Below are 18,347 nucleotides of genomic sequence, written 5' to 3' on the forward strand. Positions count from 1 at the left end.
GTTGGAAGTGGAGCTGTGATACAAGTGGTAAAGCACTAGCCTTGAACACAAAAGCTTGAGAACAGCACCATAGGCCCTGAGATCAAGCCTAAGGACTAACACAAGAAAAATTATATATATATATAAAATTGTAAAGATCCTGTACTGAGGGGTTACAGTTCCATGAGTAAGGTAATGAGTACATTTCCTATTGAGTGTTGTTACCCCCTCCTTTGTTTTCCCCTACCATCTCTTCCCTCCCCACCTCCTGACTCCCCCCTTCCCCCCTCCCACCAAGTTGTAAAGTTGGTTTTCAACATTGTGTCTTGTAAAGAAATGCAAATCAAAACAACATTGAGATTCTAACTCATCCCAGTTAGAATGACTGTAATCAAGAACTCTAATAACAACAGGTGCTGGAAGGGATGTGGCCAAAAGGGAACCCTACTCCATTGTGGATGGGAATGTAAACTTGTTCAACCACTTTGGAGAGTAGTATGGAGGTTCCTCAAAAGACTACCCATAGAGCTCCCCTAGGACCCAGCAATCCCACTTTTGGGCATTTACCCAAATGATCACAAGCAAGGCCATATTAATGCTACCAGCACAACTATGTTTATCACAGCATTATTCATCATAGCTAAGATATGGAACCAACCCAGATGCCCCTCAGTAGATGAATGGGTCAAGAAATTTTTTAATAAAGGATTCCTAGTTCCTAAGAGATGTTTTTTTTTTTTAATCTTGAATATATATTCACTTTACATAGTTTTCTTCAGTTCGAGATAATGATAACATATTTCCTCTTAATCTGCAAATGTGTTAAATTTTATTACTTAATGTTCAAATATTAAACAAAACCTGACTTCCTATACTAACCTAACTTAGTTCTGCTAATTATTATTCTTTGTTTTGTTAATTGAATCATATTTCAACAGAGGATTTGCATACAGACTGAGTTGATTCTTGTCTTGTCTAATAGTATTTGGAAGAATGCACCAAAGAAGCTAGTTAGGCTAGATAGCATCTTCTGAAAAAAAAAAATTCTGACAAATTCAATTCCTTCATTTGGAAGAAAATTATACTATTTTCATTTTGTTAACTTGAGAAGGTTTTATTTTTGTGGAGATTTAACCATGTTATCTGGAATTTCAAATTTTATTTGCATAGAGATTTTAGTAATAACCTAATGTTAGCTCTGTGTTGTCCATACAAGTTTTCAGTACCATTCTCTTTTTTAATCCTAATATTGACAATGGTGTCTCTTTCCAGATGTTTTGTTCATTAGACTGTTGTTTTACCAATGTAGTTGGATACTTTTAAAGAAATAATTTTCAAACTTACTTTTCTTATACTTACCATTTTTATTCCTTTTTTAGATTATTTCTAAAAAATTTTATTATCTTTAAGTAGTTGTACAAATGAGCTGACATTTAACAAAGTAGTTTGTGAATACAATTCCTCTTGCCAATGTCACCATTTTCAAAATTCTTACCCATAAATAGGCTTGAACTTAGGGCCTAAGCATTGTCCCTGAGCTTTTGTGCTTAAGGCTAGTGCTCTACCAGTTGAGCAACACCTCTACTTCTAGACTTATTTTTGGTAGTTAATTAGAGATAAGGTCACACAGACTTTCCTGTTTGGGTTGGCTTTAGACTGCAATTCTCAGATCTCAGTCTCCTGGATAGCTAGAATTACATGTCTGAGCCACTGACACCTGACTTTTGAGATTTTTTTCTGTTTTATTTCATTTATTTTATCTTATTTAATTTTTAAATTATCTCTAACTAACTGTACAAAAGAGTTACCATACAACAAAACAGTTTATAAATACAATGCATCTTAAGCAATGTCACCTCTTTCAACATTCTCACACTTTCCTTCTAACCCACCCCTTCCCATACTTTTCTTAATTTTGTAGGAGATATATTGAGTTCATATTTGCAATACTATCAGTTTTTTAAGTATGTGATCCAGTCCAAGGGCTTAAACTCAGGGTTTGAGCACTGTCCCTTAGTTTTTTTCACTCAAAGCTTGCACTCTACCACTTAAGCCACATTTCTACAGCCAGCTTTTTACAAGTTCATTGGAGATAAGAGTCTCAGAGACTTTCCTGCCCTGTATATCTAGGAACCATGATCCTAACATGTCAGCCCCATGAGTAACTAGACTTAGAGGTGTGAGACCCAGGTGAGCAGTTTTTATCTTGACTACTTTTTCTTTTTCCCTTTAATAGTACTGGGGAGTGAATAAGCTCTCTACCACTTGAACTACACATGCAGTCCTTCGGATTTGTAGTTTGTTTTTCGTATAGTCTCATGCCTTTGCCTGAATGGGCATGTTATCCTCCTCTCTCAGCCTTTCGAGTAGTAGGGAATCAGATATAAATCACCAACTTGGGCCTTCGTTATAACTTCTTTATAATTCAGATTTAAATCTAATGTTTTGCAATTCGTTTCCTCTTGTTTCCATCTTTTCTGTTCTTAATTTTCCCCTTTATTTTCTTGCATTGCACTAATTAAACTTCTCAAAAAATTTCATTTCTCTCTCTTTACTTGATAGTTATGAAGTTTATTATCTTTTTAACAACTAGTTTATGTCTGACAACACTCTATTTTTCTTCATTACTAGTAGTATTTTGGCACTACTCAGTTTTGGATTCAGCTTTTAAGCAAGTATTGAGCAAATACTCTACTATGCCTCATGGTTATTTTTTAATAACCATTTGTTTGTGGTTATTTTTTAAACAAGAGTCTTGTGTTTTAGCCCTGGCCAGCCTCATACAATAATTCTCTTACTTGTCTTCCCAAATATCTGGATGTATAGGTGTGAGCCACAATGCTAGGCTTGCTTTTTGAGATGAATGTCTCATAATTTTCCTAAAAGCATATAAAGAAAAATGATATGTACCAACAACAGAACTAGTGCTGTCTTTTTACTACAGAAAATGAAAACCAGAAGCAGTGGAAGGCAATTACTTTATAAAAAGTGACTTGCTCTTGCAATCCTAGCTACTCAGGAGGTTGATATCTGAAGACTGAGGTTTGAATCCAGCTCAGTTAGGAAAGCCCATGATAGTTTTTTCAATTGTGAAAATACCATACAGAGGGGTTACAATTATATGGGCAAGGTAATGAGTACATTTCTTATCAAGCATTGTTGCTTCCTCCTTTGTTTCCCCTTACCATCCCTTCCCATCTCCCCCCAACCCCACCCCCGTTCCCATCCCCCCATCCCTCTACCCCTCCCCACTCCTGCCAAAGTTGTAAAGTTCATTTTTCGACCTAACGTCTTGTACATCTCATTATTGCAATGGGTCCAACTGTATCCCTATTTATACAATTTGTTTTTTCCCTTCCCCTCCACAAATTATACCAACATCAAATACAGTAAAAACAGGAGTTATACCGTGGGGGAGGGACATACAAAGCAACAAAGAAATAATCTTATAAATGCGTTAGAAACAATCGCAAGAAAAAAAAATTTGAGTCCTTATCTTAGGGTTCATTGCGCCTAACATCAACTTATCTGATCTTTTCTGCTTGTCTCAGACATATACTAGTTATTGCAAATAAGGGAAACCATGGAACCTATGTTTCTTTGGGCCTGGCTTACTTCACTTAAAATAATTTTTTCCAAGTCTTTCTATTTCCTAACAAATGGGGCAATGTAATTCTTTCTGATGGAGGCACAGAATTCCATTATGCATATATACCACATTTTCCTGATCCATTCATCTACTGAGGGGCATCTGGGTTGGTTCCATATCTTAGCTATGGTAAATAATGCTGCAATAAACATAGTTGTGCTGGTAGCTTTAGTATGATCTTGTTGGTGATCATTTGGGTAAATGCCCAAAAGTGGGATTGCTGAGACATAGGGGAGCTCTATGTGGACGCTGATGCTGGAGGGGATGTGGACAGAAGAGAACCCTACTGCATTGTTGGTGGGAGTGTAAACTTGTTCAGCCCATGATATTCTTGTATATATATATATATATATATATATGTATATATATATATATAAAGTAGGAGCTTTATTTCTCCAGTGACATATTTATAGTTTAACATAAATTAGAGACCTGCTTGAACACCAAATCCAGGACCTTTCGGTGGTTCAGTAAAAGAGGTAAGACCTCCAGCTGGCTCACAACAGAAATGTCCACTCCTTGGCCCAGGTTTTGGAACTTGGCCAGCTTTGAGGTCGTCTATAATGTCTTCAATGTCTTTAGGTGTCAGATCCTCATAATAGTTGTCATTTATTTGAACCATTGGTGCATTTACACAAGCCCCTAAACATTCCACCTCTGTAAGAGTGAAAAGTTTGTCAGGTGTTGTCTCCCCAACCTTCAGTCTAAGCTTTTTCTGAATGGCATCCAGTATGCTGTAAGAGTTACGAAGCATGCAAGGTGTAGTAGTGCAGACCTGAATATGGTATTTTCCAATTGGCTTTCGATTATACATTGTCTAAAAATTTGCAACTTCATATACTCTCATTGGAGGTACTTGTAAAACTTCTGCAAACTTGTTCATAGCAGAGATGGTCAACTACCTATTCTGCCTTTGGGCTAAATCCAAGACTGGAAGCACAGCTGCTGCTTTGTGTCCTTCTGGATAGTTTTTCACAGTTGCTTCTATTCTCTTATAGTTTTCTGGTGTCAAATCAAATGGGCTATCTGGGTTATTCTCAGGAGTATCTCTGTGCACAAATAAGGCTCCTCTAGCACCATTTTGCACAGATGAGTTATGTAAATTCCTTATTTGTCTTCCCTTGAGTTGAAGAGCTAAGGAACAATGCCCATGTCCAGAGTTCAAGGCCCACCATTGGGCAGTAAGGCTGGCTTCTCTGGCCTGAAATGCCAGGGAGAAGGACATGGCAGGCCAAACTGTTCGGTGGTCAAGGTTACACTAAGAGAGAATGCAGAACATACCCTGAAAGCAGGGCAAGGGGGCCCATGATATTCTTATCTCCAATTAACTATCAAAAAGAGAGCCAGAAGTGGTGCTGTGGCTCAAGTGCTACAGCACCAGCCTTGAGCACAAAAGCTCAGGGATAGTACCCAATACCTGACTTCAAGCTCCAGCACTGGCACACAAAAAAAGAGTCAACAGTTAGGAGGGATGGGTGACAATGTTATCAGACACTTTGTATTCATATACTGTTTTGTAGAAGGGGAACTTCTTTGTACAACCACTTCAAGATAATAAAAAAATAAAAAATAAAAAAGGACTTAATTACTGTATTGTTTGTAGTCTAATCAAGATGTAAAGGTTCTGCATCTCTTTGTCAGCTACTTTTGGAAAGCACATTGATCCTGGTAACTCTTTAGTCTTTAGATCCTTTTTGAAAACAATGGTAAGCACTGTGTTAAATAATGTTTTCTTATTTGTATAATATTTTACCTCTTAAAGGGGCCTAAACAATTAAAAAAGAGTCAACCAAGAATTATGCATTGAGCAAAACTAACCTTCACAAGTGAATGAAAAATAAAAACTATCCCTGGATTAAAAAACAACAACAAAGATTGTTTACCACAAATCTGTCTTCAATTATCTTCCATGTACTAGTTCATATTAACAGGAAGTGTCACCAAAGGCTCCCTGACCCCTACAGGGTGAAATCATAGACACTAGAAGTGTTATACATGAAGGAAAATATTATATACTATGAATAATATTTTGCCATTTCTTTTCTTCCTCAAAAGCATAAGATTGCGTAAGCAGCAATTAAAATACCATCTTCTCAGATCACTAATTTATCAGAATAATGCATATAACAAGTGTGACTTAAAAGAAATGTATGCTAAGTAGATAACTTGAATTGGAGCTAGGCATGGTATCTCACTCCTGTAATCCCTGTTCTTGGATGGATGGAGACAAGATCACTCTTTGAGACATAGTACCCACTCCCCCACACAATATTACGGAGACCCTGTCTCAAATAACAAACCAGGAATTGAAATGAACATAAAAGAAGACATAAGTAAGGGTAGAAGGATTGAAGTCTCAGGCTAGATTGACAAAAAGAACAAGACCCTATCTGAAAAATATTAAAAACAGCTGAAGTATGACTCAAATGGTAGAGTAAGCATGAGGCACTTAATTCAAAGCCCAGTACTACCCAGAAAAGATATGCATATTAAAATCTATACCATAATTACTAAGAAAAAGTTAATATCATTTTTGAAAATAACAAAATAATGAACCAAAATACTTACTTTACACAAAAGAAAACAGTAAAAGAAGAATGGAAGAACACACAAAAAATATGAGAGCGACAGACAACAGATTTTAGAATCTGACAGCCATAAATAGACATTAATAATTACATTAAGTATAAAGGGACAATCTCCCATTAAAAAGATACAGATTACATCAGCATCATTTTTAAAAAGTAAAACTTGATAATATTCTGTGTACAGGAAAAATAGAATAGATTTAAAGACAACCATTAACATCAAAAGGACAACAAAGATATGCAAATAATACTGTGACACAACTGGAATAGTTATAACAGATAAAACATATTTAAGCAAAAGAACATTGGTTAGAGACAAGAAGAGACATTTATAATGACAAAAGGCCAACACATTGGGAAGGTGTACAATTACAACAGAGCCAAATGTATGTTCATTTAAAAATAGAATGGAAAATATCCCATATATTAAAACTGACAGCACTGAAAGAAGAAATGCATAATAATGACTGCAATTATAATCATATATGAAATATTGTTATATATTTAACCCATTAATAGCATTAGAAATTTCAATATTCTTCTCTCAATAATAAAACTAGTCCAAAAATTGTAAAGAGTATAGAAAAAACATTCTCTGCAAATTCATCTGACATTTGCACTGATTTCAGGGTACATTTTATTTTTCAATTGCAACTACATATTATTTTATACATTCTACATAAAATGAAGCATATTCAGAGGGCTGAAAATATTCTCAAGTAAATTTAAAAGATTTAAATAATTCAGTTATTGAATTCAATAAGAGATAAAGAACATAAAGAAATCTGGAAAAATCTTGAACATTCAGTCATACACAATACTTCTAAGTCACCCCTAAGTTAAAGAAAAATAAAAGCAATTTTTTTTTGGTCATGGAGGCTGAACTCTGGGCCTGAGTGCTGTCCCTCAGCTCTTCAGCTCAAGTCTAGCACCCTACCACTTGAGCCACAGCGCCACTTCCGGCTTTTTTTCTGCTTATGTGGTGCTGAGGAATCAAACCCAGGGCCTCATGCATGCGAGGCAAGCACTCTACTACTGAGCCAACTTCCCAGCCCTGGCAAATTATTAAAGTATTGCAAATTGAATAAAAATAAGAATACAATATACATATATATACATATATTATCTAATAATATATAATAATACATATACCTTATATACTGAGAGAGCGAGAGAAATATAAACATATATATATAGATAGATATGCCATGTGTGTGGTGGATGTCTCTAATCCTTATTGAGAAGGAAGAAGCAGGATGATCATGAAATAGAGACCACTCTGGGTAATTATCAAGTCTCTATCACAAAATCAATTTAAAAGGAAAAAGGCTGGGGATTTGGCTCAAGTAGCAGAGCACTTGCCTAGTAAACATAAGGCCTTGAGTTCATTCCTAGTTCTAAAAAAACATATTTTTGCATATATATTTTAAATCTTTATATTTTATGTGAAATTATAAATATATGTTATAAATGCATATATTTAATAAATATTTGTATATTATATTTTACATGTAGTATATTGTGTGTTGTATAGCATAAATAGAATAGTGCTATATTCCATATTAAATTTATATTAGCTATAATATATAGTACATATAAATATATACTTTATATAATATATATGAACACTGTTCCCCAACTTCTTTTTTTTTTTTTTTTTTGAGTCCAGTCGTGGGGCCTAAACTCTGGGCCTGGGCACTCTCCCTCAGCTCTTCAGCTCAAGGCTAGCGCTCTACCACTTGAGCCACAGAGCCACTTCCGGCTTTTTTCTTTTTGCTTATGTGGTACTGAGGAATCGAACCCAGGGCCTCAGGCATGCAAGGCAAGCGCTCTACCACTGAGCCAACTTCCCACCCCTATGTGCCAAAGAATTTTTATGAACACTGAAATTTAAATTTTCTACAGCTTATATGTATCATAGAATACCATCCTTCTTTCTGAATTCTTTTGGCCATTTCAATATAAAACCACTCAGTTCACAGATGGAATATAAATGACAATGGGTCAAATTTGGTCCACAGATCATAGTGTGTTCACATTCTTGTACAGATATAAAGATACAAAGGAAAATAAATTCCAACTATCAAGCCCTATTGAAAAAGGGACGATCTCTTTCTAACTCTGTATCCTGTCCAGTTGACTCACCAGATAACTAAGTAGAAGTTTTAGCAACCCATAGAAGCCTAGGATGACCAGGGGAGGAGATTAGCTGGCTTACCAGAAGAAACAGGTTACAGAAATATGAGTATGTCATTTTGTTTAAGTCCTAAAAGGAAATAAGTAAAGCTGGGATCTTAACATAGTAAAATTCCACCTGCAGCAACATTATATTTTTTATTTCAATTAATCCTCACAAAGCTCTATATCTAACCAACACTGAAGCTGAAGTTTGGCTAACTAACTAACCAGCCTAAACTCCCATAAATATTAAGTGGCCAAATTAGAGATGGGAGAGGTTGTAGCTCAAAGCTCAAGTGTTCTTTCACAAAGCGGAGCATCCTCCATTGATGGTCACAGTCTTATTTTTGCTGTTCCACGGCAGCTAAATCCCACATTCATTATGGCATTCACGCGCTTGTCTTATGGAGCTCTGAGTCTGGATTCTAGCAATGGCTCTGCCATACCTTGTAGCTGTCACTCAATTTGCTTAAGCTTTTTCTGGCTAGGTAGTGGCAATGATAACAAAATTATGTATCTCTCTAGATAATTCGGAAGAGCAAATAAGATAATGAGAGAAGATAAGAGTACAAGCTTTCTACACACTGATGGTGGAATATGGAAGGACGCTCGTGCTGAAACATAGAGTCTGGGACATGACAAGACACTTTCCTACTGAGTTACGTTTCCATCCCAAATGGTGGAATTTTATGCACCCTTCACTGATTCTGGCCTTACTTTTTGTTTCCTTGGGTTTTTGTTTGTTTGGTTTTTACAAAAAGACGTTCCTCTGAGAATCAATTACTACAGTTTAGAAATGTATGTGAGTTTTTCAATAGGTGATGCATGCCTGGATGCAGCCCTGATTGAGGTACAGCGTCAGTGTGGGAGAGATCTGTATCTGCGGGTATTCAGATAAGTAGGACACCCTGTTCTGTATATAAGTCAATCTTTTACTGATTGGATTTCTACAACCCCCGCAACACGCCAGTTCCCGTGGATGGTATTTGTTGCTGTAATAACTAAATATAAAGTTAAATCTCTAATCACCCCCTCTTAAATCACAGCAGCATAGATGCCAACAGTTGTTTGGTTTGATTGTAATCCTTAAAAAAAGACGTACCTGACTTTCTCAGTTGGATCTAATGAATCTCAGAAGGCTTCAACTTTCAGGTAAGATAAGCATCGAGAAGTTCAGTGCTTCTCAGGAAACTTTGAACGTTCTGTGCCTATTTGGGTAGGAAATATCATGATTAATTTCTGTTGCCCGATTTCCTGAACTTCCTGATGTGAAAGGGGTCAGCAATTCTTTGAAAAAAAAAAAAAAGCAACAAGCAAAGTCACTTTGGTGTCTGGCTTTTTCTGATAGCTAGTGAAGAGGATCAGAAAGAAGTATTCATTTCTTTTTGAACAGTTTTACCTCTTCCCTTCCTTTCTCCCAGTTTTTCCCTCCAAACCCTCCCCTATTCAACATAGTATTTAGAGATTATCACTGTTGCATTTGCTCACCCTTTGTCCCATCATTTCTGTGCTTTTCCTTAGCCTTCCCCAAACAGATAAATTTACATACAAAACAAAAGGTACAGAAAGGAAAAACAGCGACAAAGGAGAAAAAATAAAGAAGCAAAATAACATAAAACCTTTCAGCTCCGTTTCTTGTAGTTCATTTTGATAAACATTATTTTTATACACTGATCTACAAGGGCAATCCCCTCTGTACATCACTTTTATAATAGCAATAAAAATAAAATTTAAAAAAATAAATGTCTAAGTTGAGAAATTGGCATCCTTAAAAATGTTTATGCTAAAACTAAAATTTACATTTCTATGAATTCCACCCATTATATAAAGCAAATACTTGTACATGCATTATTTGATAAACATGGTAGATGCTAGAACAATCTTCTCAGTAATAATATCTTAGAAACAGTGATTACATAAACAGATCTCCCCAAATTATACTATTTTTATAATGAAGTGAATAACCTCATATAAAAAATTTTCCAATAAAGAATTAACTTAAAAAAGAAGTATCCAGGAGCCACTTAGCATTTCTACCCAACAAAGTCTTCCTCATAGACATTCCTCATTCCAACCAGTCAGCAGGGACATTGCATGACGTTATGAAGGAGGGCTGGGATCCTCACCGGACCTCAGGCTTCTATCTTCTTGGAAAGCAGAATAGAACAGCAGCCAGCTCAGACATCACAGAACCTACTGAGCTTCAAATTCCTCATCTGAAAACACAACCAGAGATTCATTTTGCAAGGTTCTTATGGAGATCCAGGCACGTTTCTTAATACATCTTGGCACTAAAATGCCACCTTGTACCTCTTTTTTCTAACTTCCCACTTGGAGGACTTTTTCTGGTGATTGGGTTATCCAAAATAAGACTGGGTATGCAATCTACTATGTGTATTAGTACCCAATATGGTGAAGAACTGAAGTGCCAATTAGTGAGCTTCTGCTCTGGGCTATTCTTTGAAGTTTGTATCCCAGAATGGTGCTAGGGGTTGAAGGACAGGAATGTGGGAAAAAGAAGATGTGCTTCTCAATGGAATGGATCCCCAACCTCCAAAAATGTCACTAGAACCTGCTGGATGAACTATACTTTTCAGCTAATTGATTGAATTTTTTCCTCATAGTTATTTCTGAGAATAATTGTGGTAGTTCATGGCTGCAACACAATGATTCATAAGCAGAATGGGATGAAGGGGAGATGATGTCTTTCTGTCTCATGACTTTCCTATAATAAGTGAACCAATGGGTCAGCACTGGACTTGGTTCTTATTTACAAGCTTCAAGCACATCTAATGTTACATAAACAGAAAATGAATGGAGAGAGAAGTTTTATAAGGCAAGATGCTCTTGGATCAGGGGGTATTAAAACTGCTAGAGAATTACCAATCTAGGATATTTCAAAAACAGCACATCTGATTTTTTTCCTCAATCTGAAAATTTAGTGAGAAATAGTGTTATTTTAATTTTATCCATCTGTACATCATCTTCATCCTTTTCATTTCCCCTTGCTCAAAATGCTTATGAAGGTAGAGTACATCTCATTTGACACCGTTTCTCTGTCAATTTATCTTGAATGGAATTCAAGATACAAGACACATAGCACAAGTGCCATTGTTCACCATGGCAGCATTGATGTTGAGCTACTTCCCAGCATAGCAAAGCATCAAAGTCATAGATCACACCAGTTCATGGTGGATTAAGGCCCATGGATTACAAGGGTCCCACGATCAAGTCCTGGTTTTTCCTCTTACGCACCCTCCCTCTAGGGCCTCACATGTGTGTGTGTGTGCACACACGTGTGTCCACCTGGGTGTTTGGTGGTACAAAGAATTGAACTCAGAACCTCATTCTTGCTAGGTTGGTGCGATGCCACTGAGCCACACCTCCAGCATATTTTTCACTGATTATTTTTAGGACAGGATCTGACTTCCTGCCTAAATGTGACTGAATAGTAATCTGCCCACTTTAGGTTTACCTCTGTCACCCTACCCAACTTCCCTTCATGAAGATGGAGGCATGTAAGTTTTTTGGCCTAGACTGACCTGGCACTACAACCTCTAAATCTCAGCCTTCAATGTAGTGTAAGGTGACAGGTATGCACCTCTGTGGAAGGATGGAGAAGTATCTCACGAACTTCCCTGCTGGATCTGGCCACAAGCCAAGAGCCCCCTCTTCTCAGCCTTCAAAGGAGTAGGCATTGTAGGCCTGAACCACTGGCTCCCTGCCAGGGCTTCACATCTTGCCTTCCAATGCAAGACCTTAATAAATACTGAACAAAGCAGTGGACAACATTGATCATATATTAGTAGATCCTGGAAATAAAGCTGAACAGTAAAGAAATAAAGTCAAGTTGTTGTGGTGTTTTTGTGGAGGATAAAATTTCAGTGAGGAGACAAGATTCAGGTACAGTATAGAGTTAGGAAATCGTGTGGGCAAGTTTAAATTGCATATGAAACATGCAGATATTTCATGTTGAAGAACAGTCATAATGGAAAGGTCTCGGTCACACCGGAGGAGAAAACTCTTCTGGAGACTCAGAGGCTGGGGTTGTCCCACAGGAAGTGTTACAGAAAATGTTACCCTGTGTTGGAGGTTTTTGTTTTTTGGTTTTTGTTTTTCTAGTTCTGTGGCTTGAACTCAGGACCTGGGTGCTATCTCTGAGCTTTTTTTTGCTCAAGGCTAGCACTTTAACACTTGAGCCACAGCTCCACTTCTGGCTTTTTTATTTTTATTTTTGTGGATAATTGGAGGCAAAAGTCTCATATACTTTCCTGCCTGGGCTAGTTTTGAACTGCCATTCTCAGATTTCAGCTTCTGGAGAAGCTAGAATCATGACCGTGAGCCACTAGCACCTGGCTTTGCATATTTTCTTATTTCATCTTTTTTTTCTATATCATTCTACTAAAGAGGAGTGAAAGGGGCTGGGAAGGTGGCTCAGTGGTAGAGCGCTTGCCTTGCGTGCATGAGGCCCTGGGTTCGATTCCTCAGCACCACATAAGCAAAAAGAATAAAGCCGGAAGTGGTGCTGTGGCTCAAGTGGTAGAGTGCTAGCCTTGAGCTGAAGAGCTGAGGGACAGCGCCCAGGCCCAGAGTTCAGGCCCCATGACCGGACCCAAAAAAAAAAAAAAAAAAAGAGGAGTGAAAGATGCTATATATTGTAAATAGCTAAGCTAGAGTTTGAATCAAATCTGACTTCCTAAAGAATATATATAAACATATATTTATATGTGTATACACATATATATACATATAATATTGCTGCACATGAGAATGCATCCCTTTTGAAAATAGAAAGAAAGCATTAAATGGAGCAAGACTTGAGTGAAGAAAGACCAAGAAACGAGATGCTAGTGGCTCATGCTATAATCCTGGCTACCCTATGAGACTGAATTCTGAGAATCACAGTTTCAAGCTAGCCTGAGTAGACAAATAGTTGAAGCACATATCTCCAAATAGCTAACAAAAGCCTGGAAGTGGAGGCATCATTTGTGGTAGAGCATGAGTTATAAGCAAAGAAAAAAAAGCCAAATGAGGGTACTAGGCCTTAAGTTCAAGCCCTAGTACTGACAGGAAAAAAATTAAAAGGCCAAGAATTAGGATATATGGCTAATTGCAATAGAAGCTGAGATGTTAGGATGGAGTAATCTGTACCTAGAAAGGTAGTGTGGGATGCACACATAAATGATAAATGCAGGCACTGCATTGAGGACCATCTTCTGTGTTTAGAAAGAATTTTCATAAGACATCAAAATGGAATTAAGGCCAGGAAAAGCAACCAGGTTGTCACATAAAGGAGATTGGGGTGGGAAAATTAGAGGAAGGAAAGTACCATGGCCATGTCCCAGAGGACAGTGAGATGATCATTTGCTGGCGTTCTTAATGACCCACTCATTCTCTTACACATTCTCAAGTAACTGAAGGAAGAATACAGCTGTGGTACTTTGTCTTATCCCACCTGCACTCTAGTTGGGGAGATGGACAATTAGCTGGAAATAAATAAATTAACATCAGAAAGTAACAGGCATCCTGAAGATACCTCAAAAATCCGAGACAGGGATGTCTGGATGAAGAGGCTGATGACATATCTGGGTTGGAAAGACCAGAATTCTACTATTCAGGAACACGACAAGTGGTGGCTGTGAGGACTTGCAGGTGGAGATCCAGAAACATTGTATAGCAGCTAGAGGGAGTATGGCTCAGGAAGAGGCTGGAGAGAGGATCCTATAAGATTCAGTCTGAATATGAGAAGGAAATGAATGAGAAATTCTAAAGATAGGTTCTTCTGGTCTTTGAAGAGAATAAAGAAGGTAATTTCAGAGTGATTTCAGGTTGCTAGTCTATAGGATGGGTGGTAACAAGGAAAGTTGGGTTCCTTGATGTTGGGGAGGGAAGTTTTAGGTTTGATAAAGCAAGACACAAGGATCTAGAAGGAACTTGTGACTCATTCATGGCTCAAAACCTACTTCTTTTAAGGGTTAATTGTTTTCTTTCTGACCCTGACTTTCCACAGCTGGAATCACTGACTACACCACAGAACTGCTTGCTGAGCTAAGAATGGATGTCTATGTATCTTAGGAAAGGTAATCACGTGCACCTCTACCTACAAAGTACAAATGGGAAGTTGGCAAAAATGAGTAAGAGGAAGGCTGACTGGTATCTGCCTATCAAAATCTACCACGCCCACTTTCACATTTGCAAGATGGCTTTTCTAATTTCACAAGTAGGAAAGTCAATTAAAATTGACTTGCAATGTTTTTTTTTCAAAAGTTATATGTTGCATTTCATACTGAAATGATAAACTCAATGAGCACAGGAAGCCACACAATAAACATAATGAACACTAAAGGCAAATAGTAAATATCACAATGAAAACTTTTGGTACAAGTAACTTGTGCTAATAAAAAGATTATATAAACAGAAAACACAAAATATATGGAATGGAGATGGTAGAATAAAGATAGCCTTACAGCTATAGAAAATCCTTTGACTGTGAGCTAAGTCGGGACAAAAATAGTCAAAACTCTTAAGTCCTGCTTTTGTGCTGTTATAATCAAGTATCCACTACCCTTTATACTCTTCAGACACTATACTACAATACTGGAAAAATAAGCTCTCCTGTCCATATATTTTGAAAGGGTATCTTTGTATAAGGAATAAAGTTATTAGTAACATCTCTGATTTTTTAAGTGGCCCATTACTCCATATGGCTGCTTCTTTCAATAATCCTTGGTGAAAAAACATCAACCAGCCAAATTCAAATCTTAAAATGTTTGTAGGAAAGAAATGATAAATATTTGCTGGAATGGATGTGGTAGTTAACCTTATTTACCCATTACAAAATGTACACATATACCAAAATATCACATTGTACCCTATAAATGTGTTGATTGAGAAATAAAACAAAAAAAAACCCTTATTGTGGAATCTGCAAAACATATAGCTGGGCATGCATATTTTCCTGGTCTGGCTTAGACCTTGTGTAAAGAATGGCTGATCTTGAAGACAAGTATCCTGGTTGAGAAAGGTACCTCTGAAGGCAGCAGATCTCACCAAGTCAGAAAGTGTTCTGCCTGCCATCTAGGTGTTTGGGTTGCAGATTAAGCAGGGCAGAGGTCACCTGGCTAAGACAGCCATAGGACCACACTTGTACTCAGCACACACTCTGCCCAGAGCAAGCACGGTAGATGGCCAGTAGACTGCACTGAAACTCTCACTTCTGCCTGGCATGACCCCCCCTCTGCCTCTTCTTGCTGTACTTCTTTCTGGTGATCTTTGTCTCTGGAGCAATGTTCCCTCTCCAATGAAAGTTTAGTTTCTGTGGGAAAGGGCCATAGTGCCTGTCTTTAACCCGTTTGTCTGACTTTCTAGCATATTTGGGTAAGTGCTTTGGACTGAGTGCATACCACTTTATACCTGGAAATTAGGAGTGCTTATTTCTGCTCCAAGCCTACCAGCTGCTCTGAGCTAGGAGGCCACCTGCCTCCTGCTTCCTGTCTGTGTTGAAGGCACTCACTCAGTCCCTTCTTCCTCAGACACTGGCTGTCGAGCCTTTCTGTTCTCATCGCTTTGGCTTGTCCTATTTAAAATTTGTAATGAAAAAAAAATCAGAAGCCAGTAATCACAAGCCTTCCTTGTTTAGGGAGGGGAAAAACACCCTGTTTCTATCATCTCGATCATCCTGCATCCTGTGCTGCGGCTGAGCCCTTGACAAGTGCATTCAGGACTATTAGGAATAGCAGGCTGCATTTACATAACATTAAAATCACTGTCTACTAGCACAAAATAAAGTAAGTCGCTTCTGAATTTCTCCGGCAAGGGCCTGAGATAGATTTCTGCCTGGCTTGGCCTTTTCAGCCACGTGGACTTATTTAATCTGCCCATTATTTATTTTCTTAGTAACTGATAGTTCCCTCTGGTCTAACTGCAGGAGACAAACCACCAGAAAAAAAGAGGGGGTGGGGCCTGGCCTATCTCATCTCCCAGCATGCCTTGCAGCTGCAGGAAGCCACCCACCCATATTTCAGAAACCACAGGCTCCTGTGGGTTCCAAGAGCCCCTTTTCTATGTGGCCTTCAAACATATACACCGTTTAATGTCCTATTCCTTAACTGGAACCAGGAAAGAGCAGTTGACCCTAACCTGGGAGGTGGTTTGGCCTTCAATCTTCCCATTCCCTGTTGAGCTCCTGTTTGCATAGAAACTACCAGGCCTATGTGCCAGTAGTAAGAAATCCCATCTGTTGTGAAGAATGAGCTGATTCCCTGGAGAACACAGCATTAGAGGCATTTAGGACCAGCCCATTGGCTTGAAGTCAGAAAGGCCCCTGTTTGCCTCACCTCCTGGTTGCAGAATCGTTACAGTAGGAATATTCTAGATCAGAGGCAGTCATCTAGGTCCAGCAGTGGACTCTGTAGTAGCCTGACCACAGATCAGTGGAGACCTACATCTTGACAGTTGCTACTCAAAGCTGACCCATTACTCCATTACCTAGGGTAGAGCGGCAGATAGGAAAATTGGGGCTCTAAACCATATAACTAATAAAGGCAGACATATGCTGAGCTCCAATAGCTCACATCTGTAATCTTAGTTACTAGTTACTCAGGAAGCTGAGATCTGAGGAACTCAGTTTGAAGCCATCTCCCTCAGAAAAATTTGAAAATGTTTATTTACAATTAACCGTAAAAAACAGAAAAGAAGCTGGGTGCGGGTGGTTCACACCTGTAATTCTAGCTACTCAGAAGGCTGAGATCTGAGGATCCCGGTTCAAAGCCAGCCCAGGCAGGAAAATCCTTATCTTCAATAAACTACTCAGAAAAGGCCAGAAATGGCACTGTGGCTCAAGTGGTAGAATTCTAGCCTTGAACACAAAGAGGTTCAAGCCCTAGGACTGGCAAAAAAAAAAAAAAAGGCAGAAAAGAGAGCTTTGGCTCAGTGTAAAGCACCAGCCTTGAGGGAAAATGCTAAGGAACAGTGCCCAGGACCTGAGTTCAAGCCCTAGGACTGGCACAAAATCAAAAGACATATAAAGCTATATTTAGCAAATTGCTAAATCCTTATCACTGTGTTTTTTCCTTTTATCCCAGCTACCCACTAATCCCAGTTATAGGGCAGGATTTATGGGCTGGCACCAGTATAGCTACTCAGGGCCCCAGAATCCCATGATTATAGTCTCAAAATTGTTCATTTGTTTTACACTTATGTATATATTTTTGTGCCAGTCCTAGGACTTGAACTCAGGGCCTTGGCACTGTCCTTGAGCTTTTTTGCTCAAGGGTAGCATTATCACTTGATCCAGAGCTCTACTCCCAACATTTTTTTGGTAGTTAATTGGAGGTAAGAGTCTCATGGCATTCCTGCCTTGGCTGACTTTGAACTGAGATCCTCAGATTACAGCATCTTGAATAGCTAGGATTACAGGTGTGAGCTGCTGATGCCTGACTTGAGTTCATGTTTTTGAAGTCCAATGGAGCTTGCACTGGGGGGGACAGAGTTGTGGCTCACACATGTGTTCCTATCCCAGCCATCTTTCTCTCCCTGGATTGAGTTCTCATTCATCTCTTCTAGCATACTACCCAGCAACCCATGTATTGAGGAAACCACCATGTGCAGCTTCCTGTTTATCCTTCAGCCTGAGAGAGGTAATACTTAATGGCCAATAAAAAGACAATGCCAAGGGAAGAAAGGATACTTGAGAGAAGTTTCCTGATTGTTTTTCAAAGGAGAAGCTGCATGGCCAGTTTTTCCTGGGTCTTGAAAATTATGCAGCCAATCCTAATAGGAAGACACAGGCCAGGTATGCCAACAGTACACATCATGAGATTATTGATGGAGCATTGGCTCTGAGAGTCCCTAGGTAGCCTGATGTTTTATAGTCCTCTGCAAGGCAGAAGCAGTAGAAAAATTCAAGAGTTTTGATGCACTGAGATTAGCCCACTTGTCACTTCTCTGGCCAT

General features: G+C 38.4%; 1 pseudogene; it reads right to left on the reverse strand.

Moving 5' to 3' along the window:
- Window positions 1-4,030: 4,030 nt before the first annotated feature.
- Window positions 4,031-4,853, reverse strand: LOC122112189 (annotated as a pseudogene).
- Between the last annotated feature and the right edge of the window lie 13,494 nt (window positions 4,854-18,347).

This window comes from Dipodomys spectabilis, unplaced genomic scaffold, assembly GCF_019054845.1.
Source record: "Dipodomys spectabilis isolate Male_0828 unplaced genomic scaffold, ASM1905484v1 ptg000092l, whole genome shotgun sequence".
NCBI lineage: Eukaryota > Metazoa > Chordata > Mammalia > Rodentia > Heteromyidae > Dipodomys > Dipodomys spectabilis.